The sequence below is a fragment of the Schistocerca serialis genome, chromosome 2 (genome assembly GCF_023864345.2).
Source record: "Schistocerca serialis cubense isolate TAMUIC-IGC-003099 chromosome 2, iqSchSeri2.2, whole genome shotgun sequence".
Classification (NCBI taxonomy): domain Eukaryota; kingdom Metazoa; phylum Arthropoda; class Insecta; order Orthoptera; family Acrididae; genus Schistocerca; species Schistocerca serialis.
The window spans coordinates 362,640,015-362,658,001 of record NC_064639.1 but is presented as its reverse complement, the minus strand read 5'-3'; positions in this window follow the sequence as shown (position 1 = coordinate 362,658,001).

Below are 17,987 nucleotides of genomic sequence, written 5' to 3'. Positions count from 1 at the left end.
CTATGTTTGAAACCAATACATTTCTCACTGGCAGGAATGCCCTTCTTTCCTGTGCTAGTTTGCTTTTGATGTCCTTTTTACTCCGTCCGTCACTGGCTACTTTGCTGCCTCGGTAGTAGAATTCCTTAGCTTCAGCTACTTCGTTACTGTATTCATTAGTCTGTTCATTCCATTCAGCAGATGACGTAATTATTCATCACTTTCACTAAGGATATCACTATCATCAGCGAATCTTGTCACTGATATTCTTTCACCTCGAATTTTAATTCCACTCCTGAACCTTTTTCTATTTCCATCATTACTTCTTCGATGAACAGACTGAACAGTAGGGGCGAAAGACTGCTTCTCCGTCTTACACCTTTTTAATCCGACCACTTCGTTCTTGGTCATCCACTGTTTTTTTTCCCTTTTGGCTGTTGTTCGTACTGTATCTTATCCGTCCTTTCCTATAGCTTACCTCTAGGTTGACCTGAATGTGAATATCTTGCACCATTTCATATTGTCCAACGCTTTTTCCTGGTCGACAAATCTAGTGAACTTGTCTTTATTTTTCTTTATCCTTGGTTTCATTATCAAGAGCAACGTCAGAATTGCCTCTCTGGTGACATTACCTTTCTTAAAGTCAAACTGGTCGTCATCTAGCACATCCTCAATTTTCTTTTCCATTCTTCTGTATATTATTTTTGTCAGCAACTTGGATGCATGATCGATAACGAGATGATTGTGTGCTAATTCTGGTAATTGTCAGCTTTTGCAGCGTTCGTAATTGTGTGGATGATATATTTTTCCGCAAGTCATATGATATGTCGCCAGACTCATACATTCTACACACTATCGTCAATAGTCGTTTTGTTGCCGTCTCCCCCAATAATTTTAGAAATTCTGATGGAATGTTATCTACCCCTCCTCCCTTATTTGACCTTAAATCCTCGAAACATCACTTGAATCCTGATTCTAATACTGGGTACCTATCTATTCTAAATCGGCTCCTGTTTCTTCTTGTATCACGTCAGACAAACCTTTCCTCTCAAAGAGGCCTTCAATGTATTCTTTCCACCTATACGCTCTCTCCTCTGCATTTCACAGTGGAATTCCCGTTGGACTCTGAATGTCACCACCTTTGCTTTTGATTTCAGCGAAGGTTATTTTGACTTTTCTATATGCTGAGTCAGTCCTTTCCATTGTAGTTGGCGTAATTTCTGCGTTAGGACATTTGTGAGGCGGGGACGTCCGTTTTCATGAAGCAACAGCACCCCTTAGCGCACCATTCCACAGTGTTGCTTTTCAATAGACACGCTGTCCATACATATTCTTCATTCCCCGACGGATGTCTGCCGGTGTTTGTCCTTCGGCAACTAAGAAAGGACTATCAGCACGTTTGTTCTGTTTGGACGCATTGTAATAGCGTCGCCATAGTTCACGTTTCCATATGTATCTCACTCACGTCGAGAAAGCACGAATGTCATACTATCTCTTGCCTACATGTCAGTACTTATATACCCGCACTGATGTTGCGTTAGGTTGCATATAAGGTGCAACAACACTCTCATATGGAAAATCTTTGATCGCTATTCAAAAAAGAAGGAACAGATTTCTAACGTTTATTACTTCCAAACTACAAAATACAGAAAAACAATTTCAACGTACCAAGAAAGAGAAAAGTTCAAATTTTTTGCATTGAGTGTGAGCACCGTGTGTTACACAATAAATATCGAAATGGTGGCTCATTTCATGAGACACACGAAGCAACTGGTCTCTGCCGGCCGGAGTGGCCGTGCGGTTCTAGGCGCTACAGTCTGGAAGCGCGCGACCGCTACGGACGCAGATTCGAATCCTGCCTCGGGCATGGATGTGTGTGATGTCCTTAGGTTAGTTAGGTTTAAGTAATTCTAAGTTCTAGGGGACTGATGACCTCAGCAATTAAGTCCCATAGTGCTCAGAGCCATTTGAGCCAACTGGTCTCTCGTTATCGAATACAGAGCGCCAAGAGTGTGATTTCGTAGGCTTTCAAGATCGTCAGGAATAGGAGGAATAAAACGCGGTCTTTTATGTAAGAACACAGCTAAAAACCACATTCTGTGAGGTCAGGAGACCTGGGAGGCCACTGGCGATGAAGTTCATCTTCTCCTCCTCTTCTTACAATTCAAAGTCCTGGAGTGGTATCATTCAGAGAAGCTGTGCTCAAATTAGTTTTGTTTCGTCCCTTTCTTTATACCGCCCTATTCTCCCTCAAATAGTAACTTGATATAAATCCTTCTGAGCACATCTGGGAGGTTATATGCACCTTGAGTCGAGCCCCAATCCGCCGATAACGGTTCAGTGCTCATGTATTTCCACTACAACCTGCATTTAGGTTTTTTAATTCCTTAATGTACATAGCCGATTAAGGGATCTTCTGAATTATCTTATCCAAGAGGGTGCAGAGGATACCCGCCAGGTTAGCCGAGGGGGCTAATGCACTGCTTCCTGGACTTGGATAGGCGCCCTGGCCCTGTATCGACGAATGCTGTTATGCCGGGCAGCCTGGATCTGGTTTTTAGGCTGTTTTCCACATTCCGCTAGGTGAATATCGGGCTGGTCCCCACGTTCCGTCTCTGTTGCACGACTTGAAGACATTTGAAAAATGTTCACACTCTTTCATGGCTTACACTAGATGCATACAGCTGGGTTACACTAATTCCATCCTGGGGGTTTTTGGGGTGGCTACAGGAAGGTCATCCGGCCACCCTCTGACACTAACATTGCCAAATCCATGATAACAAGGTCCTGCATCGAAGCTGGACAAAGGCCCAAAGCAAATGGTGAATGAAGAGGGTACATAGGATACTATCATCTTTAAGCCATCGAGCTGTATGACCTTTGGAAATTTAACGGCTGCTGTTTGCCCCTTGATTTCACCTAGCCACAGCATCCACTTAGCAAGGCCACATTGGCTAATGTTACAAAGACAGATGAGTTATCCTGACTGGTGCCCCTGCAACTACAGGAAACGTTGCTGCCTCTCTTCAGGAACTACATGTTGTTCTGGACTCCGCACAATTCATCTACGGTACCCGTCTATGTCATGGCATACAAACCATTGCGTCAAGGCCGTATGCTCGTCGGGAGAGTGGGTGAATAATTATGCCATAAATAGAACAAGGCATTCAGAGTAACAGAAAAGGGAAATGTAAAGGGATTCCTTTGGTCAGGCAGAAGATTCTTGCGAAGGAAGCTGTCTGAGTAGGGTAAATTTAAATATAAATCTACCTCACATGAAATTTTATATCAACACCATTGTAAATTTCATACGATAGGAAGAGTGGAACTTCTGAAGAAATTAAAAGCTAGTTATTAGGATGCAATTGAAGACAAGATGACATGGAAACCTTGGTTTCATAGAAACAACTGCTACAGAAGATGCATATTCGGCTACAAGACGAATAATAATGGTGATAATGTTTTGGTTCATTAGTGTAGATCTTCGTGCTTTCATTTAGGGTGATTACATGGACGGCGCGAAATTATTCATATGAAAGAAACAATAAAAATGTTGTAATAAAGTGCGGAAGGCCGTAGGCACCCTCACGTATAATGACTGCTGAAATAACGTATATGAGTGTATCTCAGGTTAGTGGCTTATCCCATCATCTAATGAATTAACAAAAAATGGTTCAAATGGCTCTGAGCACTATGGGACTTAACGTCTGAGGTAATCAGGCCCCTAGAACTTAGGACTACTTAAACCTAACTAACCTAAGGACATCACAATGAATTAACACTCATGTAGATGCAATCAAGGGCTCCCAAAGGGCAGAGTGGTATCCCGATACCCACTTGATTTCAATCTGTAGCTTGCATATGCCGGAGCTCACTGTCTAATTAATATGTATGCTATTGGTTCGATCCACCCCATCTGTGCCGTTAGGCAAACTGAAGCTCGTAATTATGCAAACGGACACATCAGTGTGGTACAGTAAATAAATACCTCTATCCAATTTAATCATTTCTTATGACTTGTCAAACTGCGCTCAGAACACGTGCATAGCTAAAAACATTCTTTAAACTAGCTGATCTCAATTTACCAACTATTTAGAAGCTTACAGTATTTCTAACCGAAATTCTAGCAAAGAATTTGGTGTTAAATAATTGATTTTATTTTCGGTTCTGTCTTTTCACTTCTAGTACTTGAAGTGTTGTATACATCCCTTCTAGCACCATCGTCCTGTTTCTTTTTTTTTCTTTCATCAGCTTCTTTCCACTGTGCAGATGAGTGGAAGTACTAGAGTTTTAATGTAAGCAAATGTTACCTTGAACGAATGTGCATTCATTACTAGCGTCAAAGTACGTATTACAGTGCTATCGATTCTTGTCATTTTTCACATCCTCTTACGCTGAATTTAATGGTTTTGAGAAAGACTGATTAAGTTGTTGACCGCTACGTAACCTTTATTTTATAGTACATGTATATCAGTTAACATACGTAAAAATGCAGTTCCAATAAGAAATCGCTTTATTAATAGTGTTGACCTACTGGACTGGTGACTACCTTATTTGCAGTTTATCTAAATTTTCCCACCTAGGCCTACCTCTAAGCACCATCTAATTCCCTTTATTGCAATGTTTCGTCACGATTCCAATTATAATTTCTTCAATAATTACTTTAATTATTGCCACCATTAGAATCTCTTAAAGTAAGATGAAAAGAGAAGATCAGAAACAAACTATAAGACTTTGAAAAAACTACTGAGTATGCATAGCACATAGCACTTTACCAGTATTTCTTCGGATACGTTGTATCAAGTCAGATGGACAGATATTAGATGTACGCTACTGCTTACACTAATTGTGATGGAACCAGTTTCCAGTGTGTTAAGTTTGTAAAATGCTTTTACAGTGTAGTCTGCACTAAGCAGCATAATGGAATCATATTATGCCACAAGGAAAATGGCAGATATCTTACATTATGATCAATAAAATTTTTCTGGGTTTTTGACCACATTGTCAATATGTAGAACTATCACTGTTGTAAGAAACCTTCTTCAGGGTGTTTTTGTAAAAAAAATTAAAGAAAACATCCTGAAGGAGTTCATTTGCAACAGTGACCGAAACGTGGATAGTTTTACATACTGACAATATGTCCAAAAACCCAGAAAAAATTTATTGACTGTGACAATGGCCGCGGAAGCCTGCGTTTATATCTTGCACTGACAAATGAATGCAACCATCAAGCACGTGTCCTGCAAGTTGTAAAATATCCAGAACGCAGGGTACCATCTCCGCAATTGTTCAGCCGTTTTTTTTTTTTTTTTTTTTTTTTTTCCAGCGACTAGAAGACTGCATTCTGTAGGTGGTTTGCGACAGTGAACAGCTTGTGTTAGACGAGATGTGTTTCACATTAGCGGAGCTGAATAAATGGTCATAGCTCTTAAGTTGCGGAAATTTAGAACCCAAAGTTTTTCGACTATTTTTTCTTGTTTTAGTCCATACTACCACCTCTCAAATTATGAAATGCTTTTTGTAGCACGCTGCGCTGTATAGACTGTCTTATTTCCTATACCTGACAGTTTTCTTCTTTTTTGGGATAAAATGAAACGACGAATGGGTGAATTCATATGCTTCGAATATGTGTTTCAAGTAGGCCAACTGGAAGTGTAACAGCTAAAGCTCTTTGACAGTTGTCGAGAGGAGTATGTCTGTTGGTAACACTATACGGAACACTTGTGGTGTGCTTTATCGCCGTGAGCGCAGTCGAAAGGAAGAGATAGCGAGATCGCAGCAGGTGGCAGCCGTCTTAACGGATGTGGGAAAAGAAATTCCTGGTCTCGATAACGAACCGGCACTGGCACAATTTCACTACATCCTCCTCTGCTTTCATATGCAGCATGACTGGAGTAAGGTGTGCGATTTTTTTTCCGCCTTGTTTTCCGTGCGGTAGCAGGCGCTCCGCAGCATCCCCGCTTAAATTGGGTGCGGTTTGTAATTAGCGCGCTGGGGAGTGTTCCTTTTGTTGTGGGCGTGCGCACAGAAACAGTGGGTCGAATGGCACAATGGAGAGCGCCCTCCCCAATATGCTAATCCGGCCGGCCGTGCCGTCCCATCCCGGCCTCCTCTGTTGCGGCGTGTCGTGTTTTATGCTCTCCTGCAATTAATGCTGCGGTCTTGGACGAGGGATTTGCACAAACTGTGTAAGACGGTACGTACTCATTATAATGTCGGTGTTCTATGTCTTTGGTACCTTGAACCTTAGTACAGTGTAACAAGTTGTCGTGCTAGGTTCAACAAAAGATACAAGCCGACAAAACGACTGCTGGCTGTTAAAGAATTTGCATCGGTATGTGCGTTACAGAATAATGAAAAGAAATTGGTAGAAGCTGAACATGGGGATGATCAGTTAGCGTCCCAGAAAAATTTAGGAACATCTAAGGCAGTACTGATCCTGCGGCATATCTTAGAAAATGCGTCAAAGAAAGGCAAACCTACGTTTATAGCATGTGCAGATTTGGAAGTTTATAGGGTTTGTATATTTAGACTATGTTGACTGGAATAAATTCTTACATTTCTGTAGGTAGCAGGGTAAAATACAGGCAGTGAAAGGTTCCTGAATGTATACAGAAACCAGACGCCAGCCGAAGGACATGAAGAGTAACCACTACTTGAAGAGAGAGTACGACGGTGTTGAAGCTTGTCCGCAATATCATACGCTCTGTGCATTAACCAAGTAGTAAATGATTCGAAAGAAAAGTTTGGAAGAAGAATAGTTCAGAGAGAAGAAAAAAAAAAAACTTTGAGGTTAGCCGATGACATTGAAATTCTGTAGGAGACAGCAGAGGACTTGGAAGAGCAGTTGAATTGAATGGACAGTGTCTTGAAAGGAGGATATAAGATGAACATAGAAAAAGCTAAACAAGGTAATGGCATGCAGCCGAATGAAATCAGGCGACGCTGAGGGAACTTGATTAGGAAATGAGAAACTGAAAGTAGTAGATGGATTTTGTTATTTGGTCAGCAGAATAGCTTATGATGGCCGTAGTAGAGAGGATATAAAATGTAGATGGGGAATGGTAAAAAAGCGTTTCTGATGAAGAGAAATTTGGTAACAGCGAATACAGACTTAAGAATTAAGAAATCTTTACTGAGTGCTTATGTGTGGAGTGTAGGCGTGTATGGAACTGAAACGTGGACAATAAACAGTTTAGACAAGAAGAGAATAGAAGCTTTTGAAATGCTGTAGGTGAATGCTGACTCTTAGATGGGCAGATTGGGTAACTAATGAGGAAGTACTAAACAGCCCTGGCGAGACAAGAAAGTTGTGGCACAACTTGACTGAAAGAAGTGATCGTATTCTGGGACATCGAGGAGTCATCAGTCTAGTCCTTGAGGAAATTGTTGAGGGGGGGGGGGGTAAAAATTGTAGAGGTGGGACAAGAGGTGAATACAGGAAAGCATGTTGAAACGTATGTAGGTTGGAGTAGCTATTCGTAGATTAAGAGTCTTGCAGAAACGAGAGTAGCATGAGGAGCTGGTCAGACCAGTCTTCGAAGTGAAGACCACAGCAACAAAATGAGCAGCATGTACAACTTGCCTTGCACAATGGCCTTTACAAGCGTTAGGTCAAGAGAAAGCTTTCTCGGCCTTGGACACAAGTGTCTAATATTGTGAAGTTGATGCATTAAGTTGTTCTGAAAGCGGTGCTGATATTCAAGACAATAAAAGTGGGTAAAGATCTGTGAACTATCTGGGGAAGTTATCCTTGCATTACTGAGCAACTTTTTCACCAGGTATCCAGTCTAGTTTACCAAATTGCCAACCAGACTAACATTAATCATAATCGTTTAATAGTCATCTTACGACAACTGGTGATATATATATACAGAATTTAAATAAAAAGAAATAAATCAGTTTATATTTAGACATTTATTTTAACATTGATCATTGTTCCGTTAAAATTTTCAGCATATTAAACTTGATTCATAACTGAACTGGTGCCTTATTTAGGATTGTGAATATGTGAGTTTGTAATCTTACAGATCACATCAAATATGGAGCCAAGATTGGGAGACTACATACAACACTGCATTCAAAAAATAACACACGAAGAACGTTGAAACATATGCAAGAGGAAATTAACCACAACCAACCGATTCAATTTTCACCCAAAGAAGTTACGTTCGTAGCGCAATCCTGTCCGTCATGAAATTACCACACACTGGTATACTAAATTCATACTAACTCTCTGAGAAATCTTCCCGAAAAGAATAGCTGAGGGCTACTTTGATGATTACACCACATGCTTCACGTGGTCTCGTCTTACTATCAACCTGATGGGTCAAACAATTGTATAAGCACGTGGTACTGGTCTCACAAAGTACACCCCACGTTGGTTGAACATAAAGAAAAGTTGCTATATTGAAAAATATTGTAAAGACGAGACGTTATAATCTCAGGCACATTCGCATTTAAGATTGATGATCTTAGAGTTACTGATCAACACGTGGTTCCACTTTACTCACAAAGTAGTGACAAAGCAACTACCGGAAGACATTCTGAACTTCACACTCGAATTACACTGCGTTGCAATTTAAGATAACATTAGATATTTTAGATATAAACCTGAAATAAAGGTGATTAAATTTTCAGTTAGTCTGAACTTAAGAAATACATTGTCCTACGGACTTAGCAGAGATGCACTTAGCCGGAGATTTTACCACTTCAGACGCGCGCCGCGGACAGACTGCTGTGGGCTCCTACCGAGGGTGCTTCACAGATACAAACGGAAGTGACCAGAGAGGTAGCTTCCTATACCAACATGACAAGGGACAGACAGGACCATACTAAGAATAGAAACCTCTTTGCTTTTAGAAAGCATAGCTACCTGTTCGGACGTCGGTCCTACTGTTCTCTAGCAGGCAGGCTTGTCTGCTACCATCAAGCATGCAACTAAAAATACATTTGCTCATTCATCCATTCACACAGAAGGGAAGGGGGATGACAGTATCTTATCATATACAGTACATAAAAGAAATTCCGTATGAGACTGTGTGACATGAATTACATATAAACTGTGTTTTAAAGTGTAGTAGTGTGACAGATCGTTCTTGTTTATGTGTAAAAGTAACGTGTTCCACTGCTCATTCTCCTTCCAGATGGAGTCAGAAACACCACAGTAAATTCAGAAGTGGAATTTATGCCGTAAATGACAACAGATTTAAGAAATTAACATGAAAGGAATCCAACAGAGACCTTTCAATATCAACGAAATTTTGTTTGGCTGCATTTCTAAATTAGTCGTGTTCCGTGTCTTTTTGCAATGTGTAAAGTTGAATACTGTGGTGCCACGAGCTGATTTATTTTGGCCGGGTTACAATCTAAAGAAATAGACTCAAAGATTGTAAAGGCTTGTAAGGAGCATGCTTATTCTCCGGTTTGAACATGTAAGAAATGGTAATTTGTATTCCTACGCAAACCTACTTCCTCTGAACGTAATTCACGTGAATGACGTCCCATAACTGCAACCATAGAAAACATCAGGAACATATGCAGTATATCATTGGACTACGTGCCGTTAATAGTGGAGGTGTATCAAAAGAGAGAGTGCGACACATTCCGCGTGAGGAATTAACTATGAAGAACATCTGTGTCAGTGTGTTCTGCAGTTATAAATGTATTATTCATTTATTGATAAAGTCTAAATCCAAGAAAGAGAACTTCAAATTAAAAATGTGGTAACGCGAGGATGATAATGGTTGGTTTGTGGGGCGCTCAACTGCGCGGTCATCAGAGCCCATACAAAGTCCCAATTTTTACGCAGTACAATTCTTTACACAGTTCAATTGAGTTACTATCACGAATGATGATGATGATGATAAAATGATGAGGACAACACTAACACCCAGTCCCGGGGCAGAGAAAATCCCCACCCTGCAGGGAATCGAACGGGGGTCCGAGGATCCGGGCGCAGAAACGCTAGCCACTAGACCACGAGCTGCGGACGTGGTAACGCGAGGTTGCGACTTGTCGCCACTGTTGTTTGACAGACACGTCGAAGAGCAAATGCGGGGAAGGGAATACAAGTAAGAGGGAAAACAAATACCAACGCTGGAGATTGCGGCGAACGTAGCACTTGAAATCGCATTCCAGTAAGACTTAGATCTGCCGGAAGGAACGCATAAAAAACTTTTCACAGAGTAAGACTAAAGATACGAAGCCCACACCTACTACAGTAGTGCAAGTTTATATGCCAACTAGCTCTGCAGATGACGAAGAAATTGAAGAAATGTATGATGAAATAAAAGAAATTATTCAGATAGTGAAGGGAGACGAAAATTTAATAGTCATGGGTGACTGGAATTCGAGTGTAGGAAAAGGGAGAGAAGGAAACGTAGTAGGTGAATATGGATTGGGGCTAAGAAATGAAAGAGTAAGCCGCCTGATAGAATTTTGCACAGAGCACAACTTAATCATAGCCAAAACTTGGTTTAAGAATCATGATAGAAGGTTGTATACATGGAAGAACCCTGGAGATACTAAAAGGTATCAGATAGATTATATAATGGTAAGACAGAGATTTAGGAACCAGGTTTTAAATTGTAAGACATTTCCAGGGGCAGATGTGGACTCTGACCACAATCTATTGGTTATGACCTGTAGAAACTGCAAAAAGGTGGGAATTTAAGGAGATGGGACCTGGATAAACTGAAAGAACCAGAGGTTGTACAGAGTTTCAGGGAGAGCATAAGGGAACAATTGAAAGGAATGGGGGAAAGAAATACAGTAGAAGAAGAATGGGTAGCTCTGAGGGATGAAGTAGTGAAGGCAGCAGACGATGAAGTAGGTAAAAAGAAGAGGGTTAGTAGAAATCCTTGGGTAATAGAAGAAATATTGAATTTAATTGATGAAAGGAGAAAATATAAAAATGCAGTAAATGAAGCAGGCAAAAAGGAATACAAACGTCTCAAAAATGAGATCGACAGGAAGTGCAAAATGGCTAAGCAGGGATGGCTAGAGGACAAATGTAAGGATGTAGAGGCTTATCTCACTAGGGGTAAGATAGATACTGCCTACAGGAAAATTAAAGAGACCTTTGGAGATAAGAGAACCACATGTATGAACATCAAGAGCTCAGATGGAAACCCAGTTGCAAGCAAAGAAGGGAAAGCAGAAAGGTGGAAGGAGTATATAGAGGGTCTATACAAGGGCGATGCACTTGAGGACAATATTATGGAAATGGAAGAGGATGTAGATGAAGATGAAATGGGAGATGGGATACTGCGTGAAGAGTTTGACAGAGCACTGAAGGACCTGAGTCGAAACAAGGCCCCGGGAGTAGACAACATTCCATTAGAACTACTGATGGCCTTGGGAGAGCCAGTCATGACAAAACTCTACCATCTGGTGAGCAAGATGTATGAGACAGGCGAAATACCCACAGACTTCAAGAAGAATATAATAATTCCAATCCCAAAGGAAGCAGGTGTTGACAGATGTGAAAATTACCGAACAATCAGTTTAATAAGCCACAGCTGCAAAGTACTAACACGAATTCTTTACAGACGAATGGAAAAACTAGTAGAATCCGACCTCGAGGAAGATCAGTTTGGATTCCGTAGAAATACTCGAACACGTGAGGCAATACTGACCTTACGGCTTCTCTTAGAAGGAAGATTAAGGAAAGGCAAACCTACGTTTCTAGCATTTGTAGACTTAGAGAAAGCTTTTGACAATGTTGACTGGAATACTCTCTTTCAAATTCTAAAGGTGGCAGGGGTAAAATACAGGGAGCGAAAGGCTATTTACAACTTGTACAGAAACCAGATGGCAGTTATAAGAGTTGAGGGACATGAAAGGGAAGCAGTGGTTGGGAAGGGAGTAAGACAGGGTTGTAGCCTCTCCCCGATGTTGTTCAGTCTGTATATTGAGCAAGCAGTAAAGGAAACAAAAGAAAAATTCGGAGTAGGTATTAAAATTCATGGAGAAGAAATAAAAACTTTGAGGTTCGCCGATGACATTGTAATTCTGTCAGAGACAGCAAAGGACTTGGAAGAGCAGTTGAACGGAATGGATGGTGTCTTGAAGGGAGGATATAAGATGAACATCAACAAAAGCAAAACGAGGATAATGGAATGTAGTCGAGTTAAGTCGGGTGATGCTGAGGGTATTAGATTAGGAAATGAAACACTTGAAGTAGTAAAGGAGTTTTGCTATTTGGGGAGCAAAATAACTGATGATGGACGAAGTAGAGAGGATATAAAATGTAGACTGGCAATGGCAAGGAAAGCGTTTCTGAAGAAGAGAAATTTGTTAACATCGAGTATAGATTTAAGTGTCAGGAAGTTATTTCTGAAAGTATTTGTATGGAGTGTAGCCATGTATGGAAGTGAAACATGGACGGTAAATAGTTTGGACAAGAAGAGAATAGAAGCTTTTGAAATGTGGTGCTACAGAAGAATGCTGAAGATTCGATGGGTAGATCACATAACTAATGAGGAAGTGTTGAATAGGATTGGGGAGAAGAGAAGTTTGTGGCACAACATGACCAGAAGAAGGGATCGGTTGGTAGGACATGTTCTGAGGCATCAAGGGATCACCAATTTAGTATTGGAGGGCAGCGTGGAGGGTAAAAATCATAGGGGGAGACCAAGTGATGAATACACTAAGCAGATTCAGAAGGATGTAGGTTGCAGTAGGTACTGGGAGATGAAGAAGCTTGCACAGGATAGAGTAGCATGGAGAGCTGCATCAAACCAGTCTCAGGACTGAAGACCACAACAACAACAAGACTAAAGAATAAATGAAGTAAAGACGAAAATCAGGAATACTAGTTATAAGAAAAATGACGCATAAGATCAAACTTGGAAGCAGTTCAGAAGTGGAAGAGCTAGGATAAATGAGAAGCAACGTTACTCAGTATCACAGGGAATGAGAACTGCTGAGATGTTGGTGGACTGATTGCTTTTGATATTGATGTTGTTGTTGTTGTTGTTGGTGGTGGTGGTGGTTCTCAGTCCAAAAACTCATGGGATTAACTTCTGCACGCTTTTCTATCCTGCGTAATTCTCTTCATCTGCGAATAACTGCTGCAATTTACACCCTTGTTTACCGTAGTCATCTGTCGGGCTCACTCTACAGTTTTTACACCACACGCTTTCTTCCATTACCAAACTGACAAACGCTTCATGCCTGCGAATGTGTCGTATCAACAGATCCCTTCTTTTACTCAAGTTGTGGAATAAATTCACTGACCATCCACGTTTCACTTCTACGCTCCAGACAAATACCTTCAGTAAATACTTCCTAAAACTTAAACAAGTCCCTTTCTTTCAGGAATGATTTTCATGCTATTGCAGGTCTACATTTTATTTACTGTCTACTACTTTTAGTCTTTCATTTCATCATCTAATTCTTTCGGTATTACCTGATATAATTGGACTATATTCCATTACCAGTGATTTACTTTTGTTGCTGTTCATCTTTTAACCCATTTTCGAGACACCATCCATACCACTCGACAGCTGATACAGGTCCTTAGATGTCTTTGACAGATATATAATGTTAATGGACAACTAAAATGCTTTTATTTCCTCTCGCTGAACTTTAATTCCGTTCCCCTTTCCCAATTTGTCCTTGGTTTCCTTTGAGAGGTGGCACGAGCCCCCTCTTACTCTCAGTAATTAGATTTTCCTCTCTAATTGCATGCGGTGAAAAGTTGCTATTCCTTCACACGCGGACTTCCCATGCAGTGTCTCTCACACCCGGGTGGTCCGGTGACAGGTGGGTACTGCTGAACTTGAAAGGGTTAAGCCGACGTGTGTGAGGGTCGAGTGAATGCTTTCAAGACGCCGACATTGTCATAAGACGGAGCGGCTGGGCTAGAGATTCCGTTACTTCGCCGAAACTTAGTGAAAACACTTTCTGGCGGGCTACCAGCGAGGCGTGGGAATAACTTGCGTTCCCAGGCAGTCTTGGCGGGCAAATTACCGCGTTTTCTGCAAAGTTATAGCTGTGATTGGCTGGCTCAGGTGATAGCTCTGTGACGTAGCAAAATCGGCGCAGAAATTGGCGCCAAGTATCTCCATTGGTGGAATGGTAGTGCTCCGGCAATAGAGTGGAATTTTCCGCCCGTTTTCGAGTTGCTGATTGGAGCGTTTAACCACGGCCACTGTCGTGGGGGCGGGAATGTTCTGTGTTTGGCTTGTACAGGTGCTCTTGAGGGGGTCGGCTCTCGCCTTTCGGTCCGAGTAGGTTACAAAACTGAGCTCTCACTGCTCTGGACAGCCTGCCTTCCGTTGGCTGTCTAATATACTTTTATTTAATTGTAACTGTTGCTGAAGTTTCGACTTCAACGTAACTTTCCGAGTACAGTTGGCAATTGAGCGTTCTGCGTACAAGCGGCCTATGTTGTCTGTCTTGGACAGTTTTGGCTAACGTTGACTGTATTGGAGTTACTGTGTGACTTCGCTGTACCATCAGTGATTGCGTGGCGGGCCTTATTCGACTCCCTCAGAGGCGCATTTGTATTGCTGGGAAGTCTTTAGTCTGGAACAACCAGACCAGGATAGTTTGTTTCGGGCTATATTCGCGACATTATCATCACCACAACGGGACGTCGAAGCAACAAGCCATCGCCTCTGGTATGCCAGATCGTTTTCTTGCATTTAAGAAGACAGCTTGGTACTGTATGTCCGCAGCACCGGCAGGATTTTGCTAGGTGATTATCAGAGCTCAGCAGAGCGCGCCTGTTCGTCTTTTCTAACTTTGTTCTGTCTTGCATGTTCATTGTCTGAGTTCTCACTACTGTAGGAGCAGTTAATGTTGGGTTGGGTGTGTGTTTCTCTTAAGATTTGAGTTGCAAGTAATTGGCTCCACATACCACTTCGTCATAAATGTCACAATCTAGTTTATGGACAACTTCACCTTCACAGCATTTATTTGAGTATCCAATTTGATGTATTGTAAATGTTTCATGTGTTTTGTTTATTATTTTGAGTTTAGTCATAATAAATCAAATTGTTATTTTGGACAGAACTTTCATTCTGTTAATCGGTAGAGCAACCCTTTCATTTCTCAGTAACATTAATGAAACTTTCCTTTATTTCATTAATTTATGTCAAATTAAATTATTGCAGATGCCAGACTCTTTTCTACTCCACTTGCAGGTTCGATTACAGTCAGTTCGCGTTTCTTCTTAATGGGTGGGGGGGGGGGCCTTAGAGGATCATTTACATATCAAGATTCTAGAAGAATTTAGTGTTAAATACACTGCTAGCCCGGCACCTCACACCTTTAAGGCTTATTCAATATACAAATTGAACAATGTCGAGAATAGGCTACAATCCTGTCTTATTTCTTTCCCATCTATTGCTTCCCTTTCACATCTTTCAACTCGCATAACTGCAATCTGGTTTCTAGAAAAGTTATAAATAACCTTTCACTCTCTGTGTTTTACTCCTGCTATCTTCAGAATTCCAAAGAGTATATTCCAGTCAGCATTTTCAGAAGATTTTTTTTTGTAAGCCCAAAAATAATAAAAATGTGCATTTGCATTTTAGTAACGTCATCTAAGAGAAGTCTAGGGTCAGTCCTGCCTTGCGTGTTCCTGTGTTTCTACGGAAACCAAATTAAATTTCCCCGAGAAACTGCGAATAATTGTAACCAGCGTGGTAAGGAGGAAACAGTGATCTGTTATTGGCGATCAATTAACAAAAACAGTCAAGATCGCAAAATCTCTCTTTTATTAAAAAGACTGGATTAGTAAATGAGATATTCTGCGATCTCGACTGATTTTGCTAATTGATGTAATGTAAATAATTCGTGTCAGTATTTTGCGAGAATTAATTATTAAGCTTATCGCTTATGTTCAAACCGATGAACAACTACTTTTTGAAGGTTCAGGGTATTTCTCCTGTCTGACACATCTTGCACATCTGGTGGAATAGTTTTGTCATAGCTGGTTCTCCTAAGGTTGTCAATAGTTCGGAGAGGATGTTGCCTACTCCGTGCCACTGCTTCGACTTATGTCTTTCAGTGCTCTCTCGAATTCTTCTCGTCTATCATATCCCCAAACTCACCTCCACATATTTCTTCTTCTCGTTCTTCAAGTTTGTTTCTCTCAATAAGCCTTCCGCATATCCCAGCCACCTTTCCCTCCTTTGGTCAGTGATGGCTTCTTATCATCTGAGCTCTTTATATTCGTGCAACTGCATCTTTGTTCTCCAAAGGCCTCTTCAGTTTTCCAATAGAAGACCGCTCGCTTTTTCCTTGCTATGCATTCCTCTACATCCTTGCATTTTTTTGTCTAGGCATCCCTGCTTAGCCACTTTGTGCTTTTTATGAGTCTCCTTTTTATACGTCTTATACGTTTTATACGTGTTTCATTTGCTGTCTTTTCTCCCTTCACCAATTATATTTAATTTTTCATCTGTAATCCAAGGTCTTCTTTGTCTTGTTATCTACTTTTCTCTGCTTCTTTCACTATTTGATTAATCAATGCTACCCATTCGTCTTTAATGTTTTCCACACTCCTTTTGCGGTCAATAATTACCTAATGCTGCATTTGAAACTCTCAGCTGCCTCCGGTTCTTTCATCTCCTTAATTTCCTACTGTTCTGTAATTTCTTCAGCTTTAATTTTCGGTTCATAACCAATAAATTATACTCAAAGTCCACATCTGTCCCTGGAAATTTTTGCTGTTTAAAATCTGGTTTCACAATCCCTACCTTACCATTATGGAATCGACATGAAACCTTTGAGTGTCTCCAGGTCTCTTCCACTTCCAAAGCCGTCTTTCACGACTCTGAATCCGAATTAGCGACGGTTGTATTCTAGTATAAGCTGAAGGGTATGTGGCAGCTTCCTTTGTCATTACTTTCTGACAGTTCATGTTCTTCTATTACTTTTCCTTCTCCACCTTCTTCTACTGTCGAATTACAGTAATCGAACTCAATAAATACTCATTTCCTTTAACTGCTACATCATTTCTTCTAACTCATCACACATTGATTCAATCTCTTAATGGACTGCGGAGCAAGCATATAAACTTTTACTATTATGGTAGATGATGGTTTTGTGTCCATATTGTCTATGATAACGCTTTCACTATGCTGGATTACAAGGATTCTCGATTTTTTATTCATTATTAGACGAACTTCTTCATTAACGCTTTCCACTACAGTGATGCTCTGTGGCATCACCATATGTAACTGTTTCTCAAGGCCAAATTATTTCTCCAAATATTATAAACAACATTGCAGGACTTTCCAAAATTAATTCTGATTAGGTTGACGATCGTGAGTTCTATAAAATGGGAGGCAGCAGGCTACAACGCATTGAAAAATTTGTTGTTCCGCGGTGTCTAAGCTACAGTACACGCAGCAGGACTTTCAAAACATTGTATCGAAATAAAAAAATCAAAATAATTTGAAAATTTCACAAATAAAATTTGATTGAATCCTAAAATTAAGTAGTAAACAGATCCAATACGATGTCAGTCATGGTAACTCGTTGTTTGGAAGTCACAAATAAGTGTTATTCCATTTGGCGTCATTGGAAATTTGATATGATACTGTATGTAGTATATGCAAAATCCTGGACTAACATTTACCACAAAGTGTAACGCTAATAATTTTAAGTTTCTTCGAACCCTATGATATACTGTACTATTTGGTCATACAAGTATTTTAATATTCTGTATTGACATGCACACATCAAAACAAATTTTGTATCACCTAGGTTCCGAGAGTTCCGGAAACCGCATAGAAAATTGGAATAGAGATCAACATAAACATCATTTCAACCTTTTTTATTGTTAATGAAAACCACACATTGCATGTTTTACCACCATACAGCGAGACCTTCAGAGGTGGTGGTCCAGATTGTTGTACACACCGTTACCTCTAATACCCAGCTGCACGTCCTTTTGCAGTGATGCATGTCTGTATTCATCGTAGCATACTATCCATAAGTTCATTAAGGCATTGTTGGTCCAGATTGTCCCACTCCTCAACGGCGAT